Below are 23,210 nucleotides of genomic sequence, written 5' to 3'. Positions count from 1 at the left end.
CCTTACTACACCACCTATTGCAGACCCCTACTTTTAGGGGACTTATAGTGGGCTCTAGAGAGTTTAAGGTTGCAGAATTTGAAGGTGATATTCTGCTGATAGTAGCTAACCCCAAACAGGTCCTGAATTCCCTTATAAGAGAGTTGGAAGATGTGGGAGGCTTAATTGGCTATAATATCAGTTGGGGCAAAACAGAGGTGATGATGTTGCAGGGCCCTTTCAAACCATTGTGGGCATAGGGGTTCCCTTGTCAATGGACTAATTGCTCATTAAAATACCTTGGAGTAGAGGTGGCGAGACACCCAGCTAAGTTATACAAAACAGATAACAATCAATATCTCAATAACTTAGAATCCACCTTGGCTAAAGGATTTTAATCTGTCATAACTAGGTAAAGCCAATTTAATCAAAATGACAGAATTTCTGTGTCTTCTTTATTTCATACTCTCCCAATCTATTTAGCTCTGAAAGAGGAGAAACGGATCTACTATTTATACCGCTCATTTATCTGGGAGGGAAAAAAGGCCCATATATCCTTTAAATTACTTCAACTGCTGAAGGAAAATGGTGGGAGGTGGGAAACTTCCCTGATTTTAGACACTATAACTTAGCATCCCCATTCCAGGTGTTGCTGGACTGGCTCCAGTACAGCCTGAAGTGCTGTCTCACACCGGGGCTGGCTCTTCCTGTCCTCTTACACTTCCCTTATACTCTATTGCTGGTTGAGGTAAAAGCAAATCAACTTATGATGTCTACATGGAAGCCATGGCAAAAAATACACTGACAGTTTCATCTCTCTTGGGCATCTTTCCTTCATCCACTCGGTAATAACCCCAATTTTCAACATGGACATTCTCACCCTGTCTTTTGTTGGTGGCACTTTCAAGGTATAAGATATATTAATCACCTGGTCCACTTAGAGGAACGCCATGTGTACTTAATGAAGGAGATGCAGTCTAAATACCCCACTGCTATATTCCCTTCTTTTCAATACCTACAAGTTAAGAGTTACATATCAAAAATACTGACACATTTTCCTGAGCAAGAGTGGAAAATGTATCTGCTTAGATGGTTTACTAAGCCTAATTATTAGTCTGACCAAATAGCCACCAATTATAGATTCATATATGTAGCCTTGGATTATTATGAGCAATCTCAATCTCCATTAACAAAGTCCTGTGGTGTGATTCTGAAAGCTGTAGATCAAGCCCAAATATTCTACCTTCAGCTCGTTTTCTAGAAATAAGACTGAAAATCTGTCATAGATCCTATTAAAGTCCACAAAAGGACACAAAATGGGGCTATACACAACCTTCCTGTGTTTTAAGAGCCACTCTCTTGAAGCCAATTTGTTCCACTCCCTGTAGACATGCCCGGTCATTTGACCCTTCTGAGTCAGGGTGCAACAGTGCACCACCACACATCTGACTAACTTTTCTCTTGATGAGCCTCTATGGGCCATATTTTGATATTTAAAGCCAGACAGATACACATGATCTCCAGGAGCCTGTAAACAACTACATTTAATAGTGGCAGCCGGTATTAAAGCTATTCTGCAGGTAAGGATTTATGACCAGGCTCCACCTTTCAATATCTTTCTAGACAAACTGTCATTTCTGCTTTGGATGGATTGGCCTGAGGCCTTCTTGCATGTAAAGTGAAGGATACTGTCCTTTTTTGAAACTTGTGAAAGTTTCATCTCCATGCTTCCACAACACATTCAGCCTGCAGCTGAGTCTAACAAGCGATCTCCCTCCGCAGCACTGACAGGTCCTCTTGCAATGCAATACATGTGTATTGCATTGTAAGAGACCAGTGATCTGACAAATGAAAATTGAAGTCTCATACAGGGACTAAGTAAAATAGTAAAAAAAAAAAGAAAAAAAAATGTTTTAAAACTATTAAAAAAATAAATTAAGAAAAAAAATAATAATAATAAACCAATAAATACATATATATTTTTAAAAACAAAAAAAGTACACATATTTGGTATCGCCATGTCCGGAAGGAGCCAACCTATAAAATGGTCACACTTGTTCATGCCTTCAGTGCACTTCCAAAAAAAAAAAAAGGCGGAAAAACCTTTGCTTTTTCATCATGTCGCCACACAAAAAGTAGAATACGACGCGATCAAAAAGTCATATCAAAATAAAAATGATAGCATTGAAAAAGTCATCTTGTCCCGCAAAAAACAAGCCGCCATCCAGCTCCAGCAGAGGAAAAATAAAAAAGTTATAGCTTTCAGAATAAAGCAATGCAAAAACAATTATTTTTTCTCTAAAATAGTTTTTATTGTGCAAAAACAGCAAGACGTAAAAAAAATATAAATGTGGTATCACTGCAATCGTACTGACCTGAAGAATAAAGCTGCCTTATTAATTTTACTACCCACAGAACGTCATTAAATAAAAAAAAAAAATTCTAGAATTCCTGGCGTTTGATCCTTCTGTCTCCCAAAATCAGAATAGAAAGCGATCAAAAATTTTCATGTGCCCGAAAACGGTACCAATAAAAACGTCAGCTCATTCCGCAAATAACAAGACATCACATAACTCTGTGGGCCAAAATATGGAGTGTGTGACAGCTGCCAAACATAAAAACCCGGTATAAATCTAGTATCGCTGTAATCACACCGACTCGAAGAATAAAGTCACCTAATCACTAATACCGCACAAGGAACGGCATAAAAAATAAATAAAAAACTACTTCTACACAGGCTATTGGTTTTTTCATTCTGCCTCCCAAAGATCGCAGTAAGGCTTGGCGCACATTTATCCTGCACTCTGCGCTGAGCGCTTACACCAGGGTTTCTGTGTAAATCTCTGATTAGGCACATCAGGGGCTCTCTGTCATGATCCAGGACGGGATTTCGCTTTGACCCATCCTGGTTAGACTAGGGGTTAATTGTGCTGCCTCTCTCTGGCAGCAGGAGGCTATTTAGTGCTCACTGGACCTGGGTCCGGTGTCAGTTATACTCCTGCCCTCGGCTGAGTTAAGTGACCTCTTGTATACGTGTGCCTTGTGCCTGATATCTTGCTTGTTTGTTCAGTTGTGATCTGGTTCTGTCCCTGTTACGAGTTCTGCCTGACCCTCTTGTACTGCGCTACCTCTCGTGTATGACTCTCTGCTTGTGACCCGACTTCTCTCTGCTCGTCCCCTTGGTACCACGTCGCCCTCTTGTGTATGACCTTTGGCTCTGTCTGACTACCCGTCTGTTCGTCCCTCCTGTACCTCGTTCACCCGTACTGTGTGTGACCTCTGTTTTGCCTGACTCTGAGTTGTTGTATGGTGTCCTGTCCTATCTGAATACAGGACGCTAAGCCCCGCCCCCTTGCAGTCACATGACCATAGGTCCCGTGCACATTATTCAGTTTTAGTGTCCGCAGGTCCTTTGCCTCTTTACCTTCCAGCGCTGACTGGACCCTGACACTATTATCCTGAAGCACGCATGGTCACCTCTGCTGCACACTCCACAGGTATCTTTTAGCACTGCTTCTGTTCTCAGGACACACGCACTGGCTCTAGGAGTGTCTCTGACATTATAACTGACCCATACCATTTTTTTTTTCTCTGCTCCCATTCACCTGTGTGTGTGATGGATCCTGTGCACGCTCTTTCTGAGCAGGTTAAGCATCTGACGCAGATGTCTCAGAAACTCTTTGGAGAACAAAGAGTCCTGGCTCAGTCTCAGCAGCTGATCGCTGACACTGTGCAGGGGGTTCTTTCATTGGGGGATCGGGATGTTACATTAATTTCCCCTGAGTCTCCAGTGAAGTTACCAGATACCTTTTCTGGAGATAAAAATGACTTCAGAGTTTTCAAGGAGGGCTGTAAGCTTTTTTTTTCCTTAAGACCACACTCTTCTGGGGATGAAAGTCAGAGAGTGGGGGTCATTATGTCTCTGTTAAGGGGAGCCCCCCAAGCTTGGGCTTTCTCCCTTCCTACTACGGCCCCTGAGCGTATGACTGTGGATGCATTTTTTGAGGCCCTGGGGCATATTTATGATGAGCCTGATCGGGTGCGTATGGCTGAGGACAGGCTGATGAATGTTTGCCAGGGGAAACACTCAGCCGAGTGGTTTTGCTCAGAGTTCAGACGCTGGGCTGCTGAGGTCTGCTGGAACGACGCTGCTCTCCGGGGGTTGTTCCGCAGAGGCCTGTCTGAGCATCTGAAAGACGCCTTGGCTCTCCACCCCCCACCTGATGCCCTGGAGGAAGCTATGACACAGGCCGTCCGAATGGATCGCAGGTTACGGGCAAGGGGAGTGATACAAACCGAGACATCATTATTCTCCCAAGGAAGGGGAGCCAGTTCTTCACTGAAAATCACGGCGATGGGAACCATCAACCGTAAGGAGGAAGAAAGGAGGCAACGGCACGTGAGAAAATGCTGTGTTCACAGTGGCGAGTCTGGACATGGGAAAAAGGATTGCCCCTCCCGGCCACTAACCAACAAACGACTGAGCCCGGGTGATTATCGTGGAGGTCACCCAGGCTCTCAGGTACCCCTTTCTGCATTTTCTAAAATGTCATTCCAAGTGGAACTTTGTTGTGGGGGTGTCTCCACATCCACAACTGCCTTCGTGGATTGCGGTTCATCATTGAACTTTATTGACTCTGACTTGGTGGCCAGGTGTAAGTTAGGGACAGTTAGGTTGGAGACTCCGATTCACCTTGTTGCTATTGACAAAACACCACTGGGTAAGAATGACATTGTGTTTTGTACTGAAGAGTTTCTCCTTAAAGTGAGTTCCTTACATCAGGAACGTATTTCATGTTTTGTAATGAACAACCTGCCTGCGGGACTGGTGTTGGGGTTCCCCTGGTTACAGCTGCATAATCCTGTGATTAATTGGGAATCTCGGGATATTGTTAAATGGGGTCCCTATTGCTCTGAGAAATGTCTTGTTTCTGTGTCTGTGTCGTCCGTGGGTCTAGAAGGCATTCCGGAGTGCCTGATAGATTATACTGACGTTTTCTCCGAAAAAGAGGCTGAGGTTTTATCACCACACCGCCCATTTGATTGTGCCATTGACCTGGTTCCAGGTGCTAAATTGCCCAAAGCCCGCCTGTATAACCTCTCGGGTCCAGAACGAGCTGCGATGAAGGAATATATTTCTGAGAGCCTCCGTAAGGGACATATTCGTCCTTCTGTTTCTCCTGTGGCGGCAGGGTTCTTTTTTGTAAAAAAAAAGACGGTGGTTTGCGCCCATGCCTCGATTTTCCTGAGTTAAATAAAATAACTGTGAGGAATACTTATCCCCTTCCACTTATTCCTGATTTATACAATCAGTTGTCCGGAGCTAAGTGGTTTTCGAAATTAGACCTACGGGGAGCGTATAACCTTATCCGAGTCCGGGATGGAGATGAATGGAAGACCGCCTTTCTCACTACTGAAGGGTTGTTTGAAAATTTGGTCATGCCCTTCGGCCTGACCAACGCTCCACCGGTCTTCCAAAATTTCATAAATCATGTGTTCTCCAATTTGATTGGACGTTTTATGGTGGTGTATTTGGATGACATTTTAATCTACTCGCCTGATAAACAGACTCACATTGGTCATGTTCGGGCAGTTCTCCAAAGTCTCAGGGAGAACTGTCTGTTTGCTAAACTTGAAAAATGTTTATTTTTTGTTCAGGAACTGTCCTTTCTGGGGTTCATCGTGTCTGCTGAAGGGTATCGCATGGATCCTAATAAGGTGCAGGCCATTCTCGAGTGGGTTCAACCGTGTGATTTGAAGGGTCTGCAACGTTTCCTAGGGTTCGCTAATTATTATCGGAAATTTATAAGGGGGTTCTCACAGGTGGTTAAACCCCTCACAGACATGACTCAAAAGGGGGCCGATATCAACAAGAATTGGTCAACCGCAGCGGTAGCGGCATTTCAGTTTTTGAAAAAATGTTTCATGTCGGCCCCGGTTCTTATCCAACCGGACCCCTCTGAACCATTTATTGTTGAGGTAGACACCTCAGAGGTGGGGGTGGGGGCGGTATTGTCCCAGGGACCCGCCACTTTGACCAATTTAAGACCTTGCGCCTTTTTCTCAAAGAAGTTCTCTCCGGCAGAGAGAAACTATGATGTGGGGAATCGGGAACTTCTGGCCGTAAAATTGGCTTTTGCAGAATGGAGGCATTTTTTGGAGGGGGCTGTCCATCCTATAACGGTAATCACGGACCACAAAAACCTAGCTTACATCGAGTCTGCTAAAAGGTTGACTCCCAGACAGGCTAGATGGTCACTTTTTTTTTCTCGATTCAACTTCTCGATCACTTTCCGACCAGGATCCAAGAATATCAGAGCGGATGCGTTGTCACGCAGTCTAGATCTGGTGTCCCCCCCGGAACCTCCATCCTCCATTCTTCAGCCTGGGGTGGTGGTGGCAGAGGTTTCTAATGTGTTGGAATGAGAGATTCGAGAAGCCCAGGCTCTTGCACCTCCAGCTAAGCCGGTGGATAAACTTTATGTGCCAGCTCAGTTTCGTCTCAAGGTCCTCCAGGAGTTCCATGACTCAGTTCTGGGTGGACATCCAGGGATCTCAGCGACCCGGAAGGCCATTGCTAGAATGTTCTGGTGGTCTTCTTTAGCCTCTGATGTTGGGGAGTATGTGTCTGCGTGTGAGGTTTGTGCCCGTGCGAAAACTCCCCATAACCGGCCGGCCGGGGAATTGGTACCACTGCCAATTCCTGAGAGACCATGGACTCATCTGTCCATGGATTTCATCACCAACCTTCCCCCTTCCAAGGGTAATACCGTGGTCTGGGTCGTAGTGGACAGGTTTAGTAAGCAGGCACATTTTGTACCTTTGGCAGCTCTACCTAATGCGGAAACATTGTCCAGATTGTTTGTGGAGCATGTGGTGCGGTTGTATGGGGTACCCCTGAATGTGGTGTCTGATAGGGGAGTGCAATTTGTGTCCAGATTTTGGAGAGCTTTTTGTAGGAGGTTGGGTATTAGTCTGTCCTTTTCAACCGCCTACCATCCAGAGACTAATGGGCAGACTGAGCGGACCAATCAGTCTCTGGAGCAAATTCTGCGTTGTTTGACCTCAGCCCGACAGGATGATTGGTGTTCTGTGTTACCATTGGCTGAGTTTGCTTTTAACAACCGCACTAACCAGTCTACGGGTACATCTCCTTTTTTTTGGCAATTATGGGTTTCATCCTCATTTTGGAGAATTTTCCCGCATGAATTCTGGGTGTCCTGGGGAGGACGAGTCGATCCAGCGGTTGGGGGAGGTATGGCGGGAGGTCCAGAATAACATTACGAAGGCCCAGGACAAATTTAAATTTTTTGCGGACAAAAAACGATCCGTGGGTCCAGTGTTTCAGGTCGGGGATAAGGTATGGTTATCCACCAAAAATATAAGGCTCAAGGTCCCCTCTGCGAAGCTTGGACCCAAGTTTATAGGTCCCTATGTAATTACCGAAGCAGTTAACCCGGTGGCTTTTTGGTTGAGTCTTCCGCCATCTCTAAGGATCCCTAATGTTTTCCATAAGGCCCTTTTGAAACCTGTGAGGTCCAGTGGGGAGGGATCATCATCTTCCCCGACACCGGTTCTGGTAGATGGGCAGGCTGAGTACGAGGTGGAACGAATTGTCGACTCCAGGTTGGTCCGTCGCGCCCTTCAGTATTTGATACATTGGAAGGGCTACGGTCCTGAGGAACGCTCGTGGGTTCCTGCTCGATCAGTTCATGCGGATCGGTTGATCCGAGCCTTTCACGCCAAGTACCCTGAGAGACCTGGGGGTCCGGTGGCCCCCCATTGAGAGGAGGGTACTGTCATGATCCAGGACGGGATTTCGCTTTGACCCGTCCTGGTTAGACTAGGGGTTAATTGTGCTGCCTCTCTCTGGCAGCAGGAGGCTATTTAGTGCTCACTGGACCTGGGTCCGGTGTCAGTTATACTCCGTGCCCTCGGCTGAGTTAAGTGACCTCTTGTATACGTGTGCCTTGTGCCTGATATCTTGCTTGTTTGTTTGGTTGTGATCTGGTTCTGTCCCTGTTACGAGTTCTGCCTGACCCTCTTGTACTGCGCTACCTCTCGTGTATGACTCTCTGCTTGTGACCCGACTTCTCTTTGCTCGTCCCCTTGGTACCACGTCGCCCTCTTGTGTATGACCTTTGGCTCTGTCTGACTACCCGTCTGTTCGTCCCTCCTGTACCTCGTTTGCCCGTACTGTGTTTGACCTCTGTTTTGCCTGACTCTGAGTTGTTGTATGGTGTCCTGTCCTATCTGAATACAGGACGCTAAGCCCCGCCCCCTTGCAGTCACATGACCATAGGTCCCGTGCACATTATTCAGTTTTAGTGTCCGCAGGTCCTTTGCCTCTTTACCTTCCAGCGCTGACTGGACCCTAACACTATTATCCTGAAGCACCCATGGTCACCTCTGCTGCACACTCCACAGGTATCTTTTAGCACTGCTTCTGTTCTCAGGACACACGCACTGGCTCTAGGAGCGAGTGTAGTGCGGTGTCTCTGACACTCTCCAAACGCAACATGACTTCCGCTGTCGATTCCAGCCAATTTTGCATTCGAAAAGTCAAATGGTGCTCTTTCCCTTTAAAGCCCTGCCCTGCGCCCAAACAGTAATATTGTCCCACATATAGGGTATCGGCGTGCTCAGGAGAAATTGCTCAACAAATTTTATGGAGCAATTTCTCCTGTTACCCTTATAAAAATGCAAAATCTGAAGCTAAAACGATTTATTTGTGAAAAATGTTGCTTTTTTTATTTCCACGGCTCTATGTTATAAACTTCTGTGATGCACCTGTGGGTTCAAGGTGCTCAATACACATCTAGATAAGTTTCCTAAGGGGTCGAGTTTTCAAAATGGGGTCACTTGTTGGGGGTTTCCGCTGTTTAGGCATGTCAGGGGCTCTCCAAACGCAACATGGCGTCCACTATCGATTCCAGCCAATTTTGCATTCCAAAAGTCAAATGGCGCTCCTTCCCTTTCAAGCCCTGCCGTGCACCCAAACAGTAGTATTCTCCCACATATGGAGTATGCTCAGCAGTAGAGGTTTACTTTCTTTCTCTCTCTGCTCTTTCTATCTTTCTCTCTCTCTGTTCTTTCTTTCACCTCTTTCTTTCTCTCTATCTCTGTTCTTTCTTTATTTTTCTTTCCCCAATTTCTTTCTTTCTCTCGCTCTATTCTTTCTTTCCCTTCTTTCTTTCTCTCTGTTCTTTCTTCCTTTGTTTCTTTCTTTCTCTCTCTCTGCTCTTTCTTTCTTTCTTTCTCTATCTCTGTTCTTTCTTTCTCTTTCTGTTCTTTCTTTCTCTCTCTGTTTGTTCTTCCTTTCTCTCTATTCTTTCTTTCTCTCTCTGTTTTTTCTATCTTTCCTTCTTTCTTTCCCCTCTTTCTTTCTCTCTCCCTCTGTGTTCTTTCTTTCCCCTCTTTCTCTCTCTCTGTTCTTTCTTCCTTTGTTTCTTTCTTTCTCTCTCTCTGTTCTTTCTTTCTTTCTCTATCTCTGTTCTTTCTTTCTTTCTATTTCTGTTCTTTCTTTCTCTCTCTGTTCGTTCTTCCTTTCTCTCCATTCTTTCTTTCTCTCTCTGTTCTTTCTATCTTTCCTTCTTTCTTTCCCCTCTTTCTTTCTCTCTCTCTTCTTTCTTTCCTTCTTTCTTTCCCCTCTTTCTTTTCCCTCTTTCTCTCTTTCTCTCTGTTCTTTCTTTCTCTTTCTGTTCTTCCTTTCTCTCTCTGTCCTTTATGTCTATCTCTGTTCTTTCTTTCTCTCTCTGTTCTTTCTTTCTCTCTCTGTTCTTTGTTTATCTCTCTCCTTTCTTTCTTTCTCTGTTTTATTTTTTCTCTCTCTGTTCTTTCTTTCTCTCTCTGTTCTTCTTTTTTCTCTCTGTTCTCTTTCTTTCTCTCTTTGTTCTTTCTTTCTCTCTCTGTTCTTTCTTTCTCTCTCTGTTCTTTCTTTCCTTATCTCTCTCCTTTCTTTCTTTCTTTCTTTCTCTGTTTTCTTTTTTCTCTCTCTGTTCTTTCTTTTTCTCCTCAGTACCAGTCAGTGTGCCCACAGTACCAGCCACTGTGCCCATAATGCCAGCCACTGTGCCCATAATGCCAGCCACTATGCCCTCAGTACCAGTCAGTGTGATCAGCAGTGCTAAATGGGTGTGATTGTGGCATAGACATGGGTGTGACTGGTTGTGAAATGGGTGTGGTCGGGGCATGGCCTTTGTCCCTCTTTCCCTTCTTCAAAAGTTGGGAGGTATGTCTTCAGGGAGAGCAGAACACACTTGGAGGCTGTTTTTACCTCAAGATCTCCTGCTGGCCTAAGAGCCAGAGTTCATGCTCTTACCAGTACAGACATCATTCTAAAATTTTTCTGACTGGATTCACAACAGTTTTTACATTCACCTGTGCCGTGACACACTGTGAAGCTAACCCCGAGTACATGTCTGTAACCTCTAATTGCTGCGTCTACCTCCTGTAAACTACCAAAAGACACTGCCCAGTGCTCTTGAAGCTCCAGACCCCAATCATATCTCAGTATCTAAGAGTGAACTGTAATTGCCATGGGCTACTCATGAGAGCCTGTTCCTTATTTGTTCCAAGTTATAATTCCTGTTCCTGCTGAAGTAAAAGCAACTGTTATCCCCAAGACTGGTGTGTGTCATAATTCCTTCGGCTGCGGACACTGTGTGTGGGTGGATAGCAGGGAGCATTCGGCCTGGTCATTATAAGGCTGAAAAATGGCATCACAAACAGGATCTATTCCTCTGTGCCTATTTACTGTTATTGCACTACAAGTCCCAGCACTGCTCATTAACCTCTATCTTGCTAGTGAATGCTGCTAAAGACTCTCTTGCTGCAGCTGCTTTTATTTGTGTGTGAAGCCAAGAACTGTGATCCTTTTGTTTCTCATGGCTGGATGGTGCTTGCCTGTTTTGCACACACTGTGACTTGACTTCTGCAACAGCTTCTCTCCTCTCTTGCCTCCCAAGTTATACAGATAAGTGCAAATTCTCATTTCCAGCAGTGCTACATTCAAGAGAGGGAGCTTTCCATTTCACAAACTGTGTTGCTGTATAATTGTGCATTTCTTAAAGCTACAGTGTCGTCCTTATTCTTAAAGGGACAGTACCTGTATTAACACCAAAATGTCTGACCCTCTTCATAATGACAAGGCAGAGTCCACTAACTTTACACCATCTTTGTCATCAGCTAGTGTTCCAGTTTCACAGGCTAATGCCAACATCCTGTTTCCAGCCCCTGTCATAACCACTGGCATGCCATTCTTCATAGCAACTTCTAGTCTCCCAATCCCCATACACTTGCTGGGTTCAAAGAAAAACTAATATACACTCTTGAACTCTTCTCATTTTCTCCCCATCAGCGGGTACAGCTTATCAATGATTTAGATGAAGGAATTGAGGGTAAACTGATTAAATTTGCTGATGACACAAAGCTAGGAGGGATAGATAATACTAGAGAAGAGAGAGGATTCAAAAAGATATAAATAAACTGGATCAGTGGGCAGCAACTAACAGAATGGTTTTTAATAGGGAAAAATGCAAAGCACTACATATGGGCAATAAAATTGAGAAAAGCATACACAATATCGGAGGAATAGGGCTGTTAGGAATCTGGTGTCTACAATACCTATGCAGGAACACAGATCCTCACATTTGTCTCCAGAGGCTAAGTCCTTCATCCCTTCTTCTGAGCATGCTCATGGGATGAGCTCCCATTGGACTTCAGGAGTCAGGTGCTCAGGTCCTGCTCCTGATTCCATTGGTTATGCTCAGGGCTCTGGAGATTTCCGGCAGGTCCCGTACGTTATAAAAAATGCGCATGGCCGTTCCGCCATGTGCTAGTATTTTCATACTGCTGCTGTGTGTATCGTGATGGATGCTTGGACTGGTGGATGACTTATTATGAAATCCCTTCCTCTGATATTACGATTGTGTGAGTGATTGGGCAGCCGCCAGTAGCAGCGCTAGCGCCAGCGCGCTCCAGCCATGCCTTTTGCAGCAGCTAAGCATCCTGCATTGCGCCAGCGTCCTTGCAGCACCTTGCTTGCGGCTCTGTTCACGCCGCGCTGCGGTTGCAGCCTCCCAGGTGTTCGCAGTTGTGACACCTCGTACCTTAAGTCACGGTAGGTCTAGAGGGGATAGTCCTGGTGTTTAAGGCTATTTCTGTGACCTTTAATACCGTGTCCACATCGCTGAAGTCTGTGACCCTAAACAGATTCAGCGGTATTTATGTTTTGTTAGCAGCTCTGTGCATATAACAGAGTCTGCTTTGGTGCACTGACTGCATCTAAAGTCCTGTGCACATCACCGCCTGAGTGCCCTGCCTCTTTCAGCAGCGGTTTTGTCACCTACCGCACGGTGGACCCCGAGCGGTGAACGCACTTTATTTTAATTTTATTTAGTCCATTCCACTGCTCATAACATAATACTAGTGCCAGGGTCTGGCTGGAGATGGCAGATCCGCAGCAACTGTTGCAATACGTTAAGCAGCTCGGCGACTGGGTGGCCGCTCTTGAGAAGTCTCTCTCTGCTGCGCAAGCTATAGATGCTGCCGTACAGGCGTTAACGGATGCAGTAGCGCGTTTGTCCATGTCTACCCTTGCGCCGACAGTTACCCGCCTCCCGGTGCCCGATAAGTTTTTCGGGGATGGCGCCTCCTGTAGGGGTTTTATCAGCCAATGCTCGATCCATCTGGAGCTGCTGGCTGCACAATTCCCTACGGAATGGGCCAAAGTGGTGTTCATTATATCCCTACTGTCGGGCAAGGCTCTAGAATGGGCTACGCCGTTATGGGAACGTGGTGATCCCAATATATGAACCGCAGCGCACCTGCTGATGGCCATCAAGCAGGTTTTCCTCGGTCCACGGGTCACGCACGACACCTCCCTACAGCTACTCCCACTCTCTCAGGGATCCCTCTCGGTGAGCCAGTATGCCGTACGTTTTCGGACACTGGCGTCCGAGTTGGAGTGGGCTGATAGGGCCCTTATCCCTGTCTTTTGGTGAAGGTTGGCAGAGCACGTCAAAGACGCTCTTTCTACCAGAGAGATTCCTACTACCTTGGAAGAGTTGATTTCCATCTCCTCGTGTATTGACCTCCGTTTTTCGGAGCGCGGCTTGGAGCATGCTCATTCAAAACGGAAGGGTATTCCGCTTCCCAAAGTTTTCGAGTCTCTGGAGCCACCTGAGCCAGAGGTCCTACCTCCTGAGCCCATGGAGGTGTCTCGTACCGATTTTAATACAGACTCGGACAAGGAATCCGTTTGCGGTTGTCATCACGTATGTGCGGTTTCTCCGGAAGCCAGCTCCCCGCAATGGTCCAAGTCTGAGCCGGTTGTCGAGACCTTTGTCCCTCCTCATCCTAGGGCTCAGGTACTCGCCTGGGCGCATGACTCCAATGCGTCTCACCAACGAGGCTACATGCAAGTCTCGAAGCTCTTGGCTGGAGCGTATTGGTGGCCCCATAGAGCTCGAGACATCAAAAAATTCATTCGGGCATGCACGTTATGTGCTCGGGACAGTCTCCCCGAACGGAGGGTGGTGACGGCCGTGGATACACGGCGGCGGTCTCCTAAACCTTCCGCTCCTATTGTCAACAGGATATCCCTCCTGAGACCTTGGGATCTGACCTCCGCTGATACCATCCGTATGTCCCGGTTTTCAGTTTCACCTACTAGGACATCAGGGTCGCTGTTTGGTGAGCCTGAGGTCTGTGCCATTGCCGGGCACAGGCTGGTGGGTCGGAGGCTTCAGGGAGGGGGGGCCCTAGGAGGGGGGGTAATGTTAGGAATCTGGTGTCTACAATACCTATGCAGGAACACAGATCCTCACATTTGTCTCCAGAGGCTAAGTCCTTCGTCCCTTCTTCTGAGCATGCTCATGGGATGAGCTCCCATTGGGCTTCAGGAGTCAGGTGCTCAGGTCCTGCTCCTGATTCCATTGGTTATGTTCAGGGCTCTGGAGATTTCCGGCAGGTCCCGTACGCTATAAAAAGTGCGCATGGCCGTTCCGCCATGCGCTAGTATTTTCATACTGCTGCTGTGTGTATCGTGATGGATGCTTGTACTGGTGGATGACTTATTATGAAACCCCCTCCTCTGATATTACGATTGTGTGAGTGATTGGGCAGCCGCCAGTAGCAGCGCTAGCGCCAGCGCGCTCCAGCCATACCTTTTGCAGCAGCTAAGCGTCCTGCATTGAGCCAGCGTCCTTGCAGCGCCTTGCTTGCGGCTCTGTTCACGCCGTGCTGCGGTTGCAGCCTCCCAGGTGTTCGCAGTTGCGACACCTCGTACCTTAAGTCACGGTAGGTCTAGAGGGGATAGTCCTGGTGTTTAAGGCTATTTCTGTGACCTTTAATACCGTGTCCACATCGCTGAAGTCTGTGACCCTAAACAGATTCAGCGGTATTTATGTTTTGTTAGCAGCTCTGTGCATATAACAGAGTCTGCTTTGGTGCACTGACTGCAGCTAAAGTCCTGTGCACATCACCGCCTGAGTGCCCTGCCTCTTTCAGCAGCGGTTTTGTCATCTACCGCACGGTGGACCCCAAGCGGTGAACGCACTTTATTTTAATTTTATTTAGTGCGTTCCACTGCTCATAACAAGGGCTAAGCAATAGCACATGTGAAAAAGATTTGGGTATACTAATAGATCACAGACTGAATATGAGTCAACAGTGTGATGCAGCAGCAAAAAATGCAAATGCAATTATAGGATGTATTAACAGAAGCATAGTCTAGATCATGTGAAGTCATCATTGCCCTCTACTCCTCTTTGGTCAGACCTCATCTGAAATACTGTGTCCAGTTTGGGCGCCACATTTTAAAAAAGACATCAACAAACTGGAGCAAGTTCAGGAAAGAGCGAACAGAATGGTGACCGGTCTGCAAACCAAGTCTTATGAGGAAAGGTTGCAGGATTTGGGAATGTTTAGCTTGCAAAAGAGAAGACTGAGAGGAGAATTAATAGCTGTCTGCAAATATCTCAAGGGCTGTCACATTGTAGAAGGATCATCTTTATTCTCATTTGCACAAGGAAAGACTAGAAGCAATGGGATGAAACTGAATGGGAAGAGACACAGATTAGATATTAGAAAAAACTTTTGGACAGTTAGAGTGATCAATGAGTGGAACAGACTTGCCATGAGAAGTGGTGAGTTTTCCCTCAATGGAAGTCTTCAAACAGAGGCTGGACAGATATCTGTCTGGGATGATTTAGTGAATCCTGCTTTGAGCAGATTGCCCAGAGGTCCCTTCCAACTCTACGATTCTATGATTCTATGATTCCTCTGCCAGCTGGAAGGTCCAGCGGCTGAAGAAGTCCATTTCTGGCCATCTACTGAAAAGACCAGCATAGCACAGATGCTCACCCACCTGAGAAAAACTTTGAGTGCCAGTCCCCTACCAAGGTTCTTCTAAAATTTTACAACAGACGTCATGAACCAGGTGAGACCCTCCGGGACTATGCATTAGCCCTTCAATCTGCATACAGGGCTTTACAGCAAATAGATAAATTGGATCCGGCTGTTACAGAAAACATAGTCACTGACAGATTCATAGAATGTGTGGATTCCAGACTCATACAAAGTCAACTAATGCTAGCGGCACAAAACACCAACATGACTTTCATAGACTTTAAAGCTCTAGCCTTGAGGGTACTGGGTAATGACTCACTTTGTCCCAGCTATGCTCCTGCTCCTTGTTCTCTAGACCAGGCTGCTGGAATATCCACCATATCTCCACCTTTACCTGCTCTACTTATGCAGGCCACACAGTTCGTGCCAGACCCTACTCTCGGTCATACTCCTATTACCACAGATGCACTTGTCCAAGTCCTTGACTCTGTATGCCCAGCCATAAAGGAACTAAAAAGCCAATCCCCTGCACCACACTATTCATCCGTAAGTCGAGCAGTGTCCCCAAAGCTATGCTCTAGTCACCCAGTGCTGGTGGGCTTCCATCTGGAGATTGTGTCTACTGTACTTATTGTGAGTGTCCTTGGCACTATAAGTATCAATGCTATAAGTTAAATGGGTCACCCCTGAGGCCAAGGGCCACCCCTTGGGAGGTGAATCCAAAGGCTCAGAGGGACTGTCACAATGGGTCTCCCGGTTTGACGCAAATTCCCGTATATAACCTCAAGAATTGATGGTGTACCCTTAGAAGCTTTATTAGACACTGGTTCACAAGTCACCACCATTGACCGCCGAAGTTTTGAGAAGAATTAGGACTTCAATATTCTGAATCCAGTGGGCAAAGCGAAGTTACATGTGACTGCGAGTAAAGATCAATCTGTTCCCCAGCTAGGCTACTTGGAACCCATCATCCAAATTGGGGATGGTAAGTTACCAGGTCATGGTGTAACTGTTACTATGGCTAAGGGAGATACAACATCAGCAGTGATAGGCATGAATGTTATGTGTAAAGTGTGTTACGGTTGCAGATCGCACTAAATATAAAATATAAGAGAGTGCGAGCGCAACCCGGGGTCCACCGTGCAGTGATGGTAAAATGCTGCTCAGTAATGGCGAAGTCGATGTGTGCAAAAGTGAACTCTTTTACTTCATAGAGCCGCTGGAACTAATGCGGGAGCCTGTCAACCTCACAGGACTCACCAGGGGGAGCGCTACTAAATGGTCACAGGACCCTGCCCCAGAGACAAGGGAAAGGGTCCCTCTAGACCACCAGCGCTCGGCACTGCAGCTGCGGTGCCAGCAAGAAAGCAATATACAGTAAATATACAAATAACGCGCAAGTTTGCATGGCGCCACTCTGGCATGAGCTACTAATCGCCCAGCATTGGGCTAACCAGCGCACAACTTGCACATGGCACTGCGTCGGTGGGTGCTGTGACTTGGCACGGTACGGTAGTGCCTCATACAGGACAACACCACCAGACACTAGTGTGTGCTGACACTAGGAGCATGGTGGAGAGAGCATAGCCACCTGTTGGCACTGACTCTAACTCTAAACCCTAAAGCAAGCACAACCAGAGGGAGGAAGTCATAAGAAGTCAGTCACCAGTCTCATGCATCCATCATCACACATACCACTGACAATATTAGTCTGTACTAGCACATGGCCGAGCGGCCATGCAAACCTTTCATTGGAGTGTCCTTCCGGGACCTTCATGATGGTCCAATCGGAAAAGGGATGGGATCTGCGCATGTAACCCCTGAACTCCAATGGGAGGTTGAGCCATGGGCATGCTCAGTGGAGCGAAAAAGGGACTTAGCCCCAGGAGCTGCTCACCGCTGGCTAGTGCAGGCTGCTATAGCTGAACCAGGCATAGGAGCAGCAACCAACCTGACAGCACTAGCTTGAGCAAGGTGCCAGGAGTGACGTCTTTGCTGAGCAGGCTCCTATGCGGCCAGAACTGAATGGGAGAGCGCAGAAATCAAGGCTCAGAATTCCTCCTGTGCAGAGGGAGAAACCCAATGCCTAACATTGTGTTTCCTGAATTGCTCACTGCCTTGCATGCTTCTCTCCCTTTTGCTTCTCCCCCTTACAGGAAAGCTGTTCATCGGACCATCAAAGTGCTCTGCGCCCAACAGAAGTTTGTCAACTATAATGGTGAGAGCTGCCGTGTGCATATCACCGATGCACGACCAGTTGCCTTGTTGGCCAACAGCGAATCTTTAATCTGGTGCTGAGCCTAACTAGGAATTAACAATTAAGACTATGAAGCGCTTCTCGACTCCATCCCAATTGATGGACAGCCCCTGGTAAAAGCTGCCAGAAGTATCATCACAGTCTCAAACGGTAGAGCACTATTATGGCTATTCAATCTGAGTAATGCACCCATCAAGCTATACAAGTTTAATTCAGTTGCTCAACTGTACAGCCTTGATGAAGACATCCTAGATGACGAGACACTTGCTCATCAAAAGTCGATTAAAGCCGCTCCCAAAGACTCTAATACACCCACTACCTTTTGGTGGAATGAACTTTATGTTGGGGATGCTAACACTCCCATCGAACACACAAACGCATTCAGGGTGTCACCAAAGTTGCTAAAAGACACAGCCAAGATTTCAGCAAGCACCCTCTTGAATTTCGCAGGACAGCCCAGATACAACACAGAATCAAAACAGGTGGTCATCCTCCTATCAAGGAAAGACACCGCCAAGTACCTCTTGCTAACTATCAGCAAGTGAAGATGCTGCTAAAGGAGATAAAAGATTCTAAAATCATTCGAGAAAGTCAAAGCCCGCAGGCTGCACCAATCGTCCTGGTGAAGAAGAAGGATGGTAACATCAGGTTTTTTGTAGACTACAGAAAGCTGAACAATGTTACACACAGAGCTGCCTATCCTTTTCCACGGATTGAAGAAATCATCTTGGCTCTTTGCTCAGCTGCATATTTCTCCACTCTTGACTTGACCAGTGGCTATTGGCAGGTACCTATGGCTCCTGAAGATAGAGAGAAAACAGTCTTCACAACCCCGATGGAACTCTACGAGTTTGACGGTATGCCATTTGGGCTATGCCCTGCCCCTGTTACATTTCAGCGACTCATGGAGAGATGTCTTGGTCACCTCAACTTCCAAAGCATTTTGTTATATCTTGATGATGTGATCATGTATTCCTGTACTTATGAAGAACACTTACACCATCTTGCAGAAGTATTCCAGGTACTCATTGAACATGGCCTGAAACTAAAACCATCAAAGTGCCATTTGCTCAAGCCGAATGTCAAATACCTGGGTCAGGTTGTAAGTGCCAAAGGGATCCAGCCTGATCCTGGCAAAATATCAGCTGTGAATGACTGGGATACTCCAAGAACTGTGAAAGAAGTCAAGAGTTTCCTTGGGTTTGCAGGCTACTGCCGCTGCTTCATCCCTCATTTTGCTCAAATAGCAGAACCCCTTACAGAACTGCTACAAGGTTGCCCTAGAGAATACTACAACAGAAGACTTCCAATTGATTGGTCTGAGCGACAAGACACTGCCTTTCAGATGCTGAAAAGCTTACTAACTTCCCCTCCAATTTTGGCGTATACTGACTACAGCCACCCTTTCCGTCTCTAGACGGATGCCACCTATCAAGGCCTCGGGGCGATACTATAACAAGTCCAAAATGGCAAAGAGAAAGTCATTGCCTATGCCAGCCAAAGCTTGAGAGGCAATGAGAGGAATGATAACAATTACAGCTCATTCAAGTTAGAGCTGCTAGCTCTTTTGTGGGCTGTCACCAAGAGGTTCAAAGATTACCTTGCAGATAACCCCTTCACCGTTTACACGAGCAATAATCATCTCACTCACCTTAATACTGTACGGCTAGGTGCTCTGGAGCAGAGATGGGTTTCAAGATTGGCGAGTTGCTGCTTTGACATTAAGTATCGCAGTGGCATGATCAACATTAATGCAGATGTGTTATCTCATTTGCTCGTAGGAGAAGAGCCTCCTGAGGAAGATATGTGGGAAGATGTCGAGATGCATCTCTTCTGTCAAAGATTTGCTGCACAGAATGCCATTGCTGCTACACAAACTGATGAAATCTCTCAACCGAAACCGAATTTGTCCCAAGATCCATTGAGATGGCAAACCCTTCAAGATGAGTCTCGTGTCCTAGGAGAAATCTATGAATACCTGACTACTGAAAGAATACTTGCCAGACAACGCAGATGATGTCCTGATGTTGAGCTTAATCGCCTATGGAGACAACGCAAAAAACTTTTCATTCCAAAGGGCTTGATCTTGCGCAATTCCCTGGACCCTGTTTCAGGTGATAGATTACATCAGATTTTAATCCCATGGCAAGATGACAGAATTGTTCTCGATGCCTACCATGACCAGTCTGGGCACTTTGGCATACACAAAACTGAAGCCACCATACGCCAATGCTTCTATAGGATTGGGATGCATTCAGACATAGAGAACTGGTGTAGCGCATGTTCAGCTTGCAACCTCACTAAAGCTGGTAAGAAAGATGCCAGAGCTCCTCTTCATTCAATCCATTCTCAGAAACCAAACAAACTAGTTGCTCTTGATCATGTGAAGTTAGCTCCAACTCGTTCAGGCTACACTTTTGCCCTTACCATGGTGGACCACAATACTAAGGTGGGTTGCCGTTATACTGGTGAAAAACCTTACAGCTTGTACTACAGCTATCTCCTTGTACCACGAATATGAGAGACATTACGGTTGCCCTGAAGCAGTCCTCACAGATCGTGGAAGTGCCTTTGAGTCCCAACTATTTCAAGAACTCTGACAATTCAATGGGTGCAAGAAGCTAAGAACCACTACCTATCATCCACAAGGAAAAGTCCTTTGTGAGAAAGTCAACCAGACCTTCATCAATATGCTGTGAACAGCATCTGCAACCATACAAACTAAATGGTGTCAACTTCTTGATGAGTTACTGGAAACCTACAACAATACTGTCCATTGTTCTACTGGCTACTCACCATATTACTTGATGTTTGGAAGACAAAGACAACTCCCAAAAGATTGTGCTTTGGGAATCCAGGTTCCCGATGTGATCAATCCCCTGCCTAAAACTGATTGGGTCTCAGAGCAAAAGCAAAGAATACATGAAGCCCAGCAGATCATCGATCACTGCATGGGCGAAGCTCACCATCAACAGGAAGAGAGATACAATCAAAGAGTTAGTGCTTCGCCACTTTACCTTGGAGACAAAGTATGGCTAAGGAAGTGCCACAAAACAGGGAAACTTGATTCCCTCTGGGAAACAGAGCCCTACACAATTACAGCTATCATATATCCAGATTCCGATGTATATGAAGTGAAGAAACCGGTATGGCCCCACAGACAGTGCACAGAAACTGCATGAAGTTATGTACCAAAGAGGATCTACTGGTGATGTCCTCACCTCCTCCACAAATCATGCCGGTTTACACACCAATTCCTACCTTGGAGCCACCACCCAGACAACCCATGGTGGAAGAGTCTCCTTCCAACTATCAATTTATCCTCCCATGCTATCTTTCTTTCAACGTTTTTTTAATTGAAAAATTTGCAAATAGCAAACAGTGATTGAGAACACAATCAAATCAGTATTAGAAACAGTAGTACAAATATTCATTTGGGACAAAGAAGTTATTTTGTGTGTCATATTCTCAATCACTGCAAACAAAAGAATTATGGACAGTTGCAGTTTTCAATTTTTGTTGACGAGAAACAACAAAAGATAAAGAAAGGAAAGATAGGATGTGATCAGAAGAGCAGGGGGGAGTTATGTGGTGGAGAAGGGAATTAGGAATGGGAATAGCACCTTGGGATATGTGTCTAATAAAGAATTACAGTGTAATTACTGAGTGAAAGGATGTTTGTGTCCTAAATTGGGACCAATATCTCCAAATATTAAATTTAACAGAACTATGATTTACTCTTGCTGCTAGTTCTTCTACGTAAAAAATTTGATAAATTTTAGTGCAGAGTTGCTGTGTAGTGGGTGTAACTGCGGTATTCCAATTGATAGGGATCAGAGATTTCCCAGCTGCCAGGATAAATTGAGCCAGTTTGTTCACTTCTTTATCTTTCTGCCAGAGTGGAAAATTTAATAGAACATTTTCTGGCTTCAGGATGGCGCGTTTGCCCAGTACCTTGCGTATGGTTGTGGATACTTCGTCCCAAAAGGGTTGAAGCGCCAAACAAGATCACCAAATGTGGCTGCAGGTCAACAATTTGTCTCTGCAGTATGTTGCCATGTGCGGATTTGGTTGGGTGTAATATACCATCTAATAATAATTGTATATGAATTTTCCTGGATTCGTACACACTGTGAAGGGCCATGGGAGCTCCTATAAATATGATTAATTTGTAAGTTAGAGAAGGAGGTATCCAAGTCCCTCTGCCAGTGTGCTATGTATGCCCATTTTCGAGGTACATCAGTCTAAAGTAGAGATTGGTAGATCGTAGAGAGAACTCTGGCTGGTGCTTTTTTTGTGGCACATAAGATTTCATAAGGAGATAAGGATCTGTCGAGATCGATCAAGTAGTTTCGTTGGTGAAGTAGGTGGGAACGTTTTCCATGTTGTAAGAAAGTGAGGCATGATAACCCTGGTAATTTCCGTAACTCTTGTAGAGGGAGGAGGGCCCCATCTTCAAACAGTTGCTCAATCGGAGGGTGTGCAGCTTGATTAGGTAGAGTTTCTACTAGTTCATTGATTTTGGTCAATGGTGAGAGAGGGGGGCTAGAGCTCCACGAGATTTATTCCATATTTTAATTGTGGCCAGTGTGTGGATATTTTTACATTCAACTGGGGTTGGGTCATCAGAGTCTCCCAGTAAAATGGAACGTAGGGGGAGAGGTGACATTGATTCTTCTATTTTAAGCCATTATTTGTCCTTTGAGCCCCTAATCCAATCGACTGTCCTGGTTAGATGTGCAGCCTGAAAGTATTTAGCAACGTCCGGCGCCCCCATTCCACCCATATCTTTTGGCAGTGTAAGGCCTGTTTCACACTTGCTTTTTTTTGCAGCGCGTTTTTCCCGCAAAAAAACGCATTGAAAAACGCATACAAAAGCATACAACTGCTGCGTTTTTTTCAAGCATTTTTATGAGCATGCATGAAAAAAACGCAGCGTTTTTATGCGTTTGTATGCGTTTTAGTGCGTTTTTACCGCGTTTGCGTTTTTTTCCAACATTAGGTGGCCCCTCACACTAACCCAAACCATGACTTTACTAACCCTAACCCTGACCCTAACCCTAACCCTAACCCTAACCCTTAACCAAACCATACTTAACCCTAACCCTGACCCTAACCCTTAACCAAACCATACTTAACCCTAACCCAAACCCTAACTAACCTTAACCCTAACCCTGACCCTAACCCTAACCCTAACCCTGACCCTAACCCTTAACCAAACCATACTTAACCCTAACCCTGACCCTAACCCTAACCCTAACCCTGACCGTAACCCTAACCCTAACCCTGACCCTAACCCTAACCCTGACCCTGACCCTAACCCTAACCCTAACCCTTAACCAAACCATACTTAACCCTAACCCTGACCCTAACCCTTAACCAAACCATACTTAACCCTAACCCAAACCCTAACTAACCTTAACCCTAACCCTAACCCTGACCCTAACCCTAACCCTAACCCTAACCCTAACCCTGACCCTAACCCTAACCCTAACCCTAACCCTAACCCTGACCCTAACCCTAACCCTAAACCCCCTTAACTAACCCTAACTCTAACCCAAACCCCTAAATTCCATGGTTAACAAAAAAAAAATGCATGTGCAAAAAAACGCATACATAAGCA

This window comes from Dendrobates tinctorius, unplaced genomic scaffold (assembly GCF_039654945.1).
Source record: "Dendrobates tinctorius isolate UK_male_01 unplaced genomic scaffold, ASM3965494v1 ptg000133l, whole genome shotgun sequence".
Classification (NCBI taxonomy): Eukaryota; Metazoa; Chordata; class Amphibia; order Anura; family Dendrobatidae; genus Dendrobates; species Dendrobates tinctorius.
The sequence above is the reverse complement of the archived record's forward strand: the minus strand, read 5'-3'. Positions refer to the sequence as shown.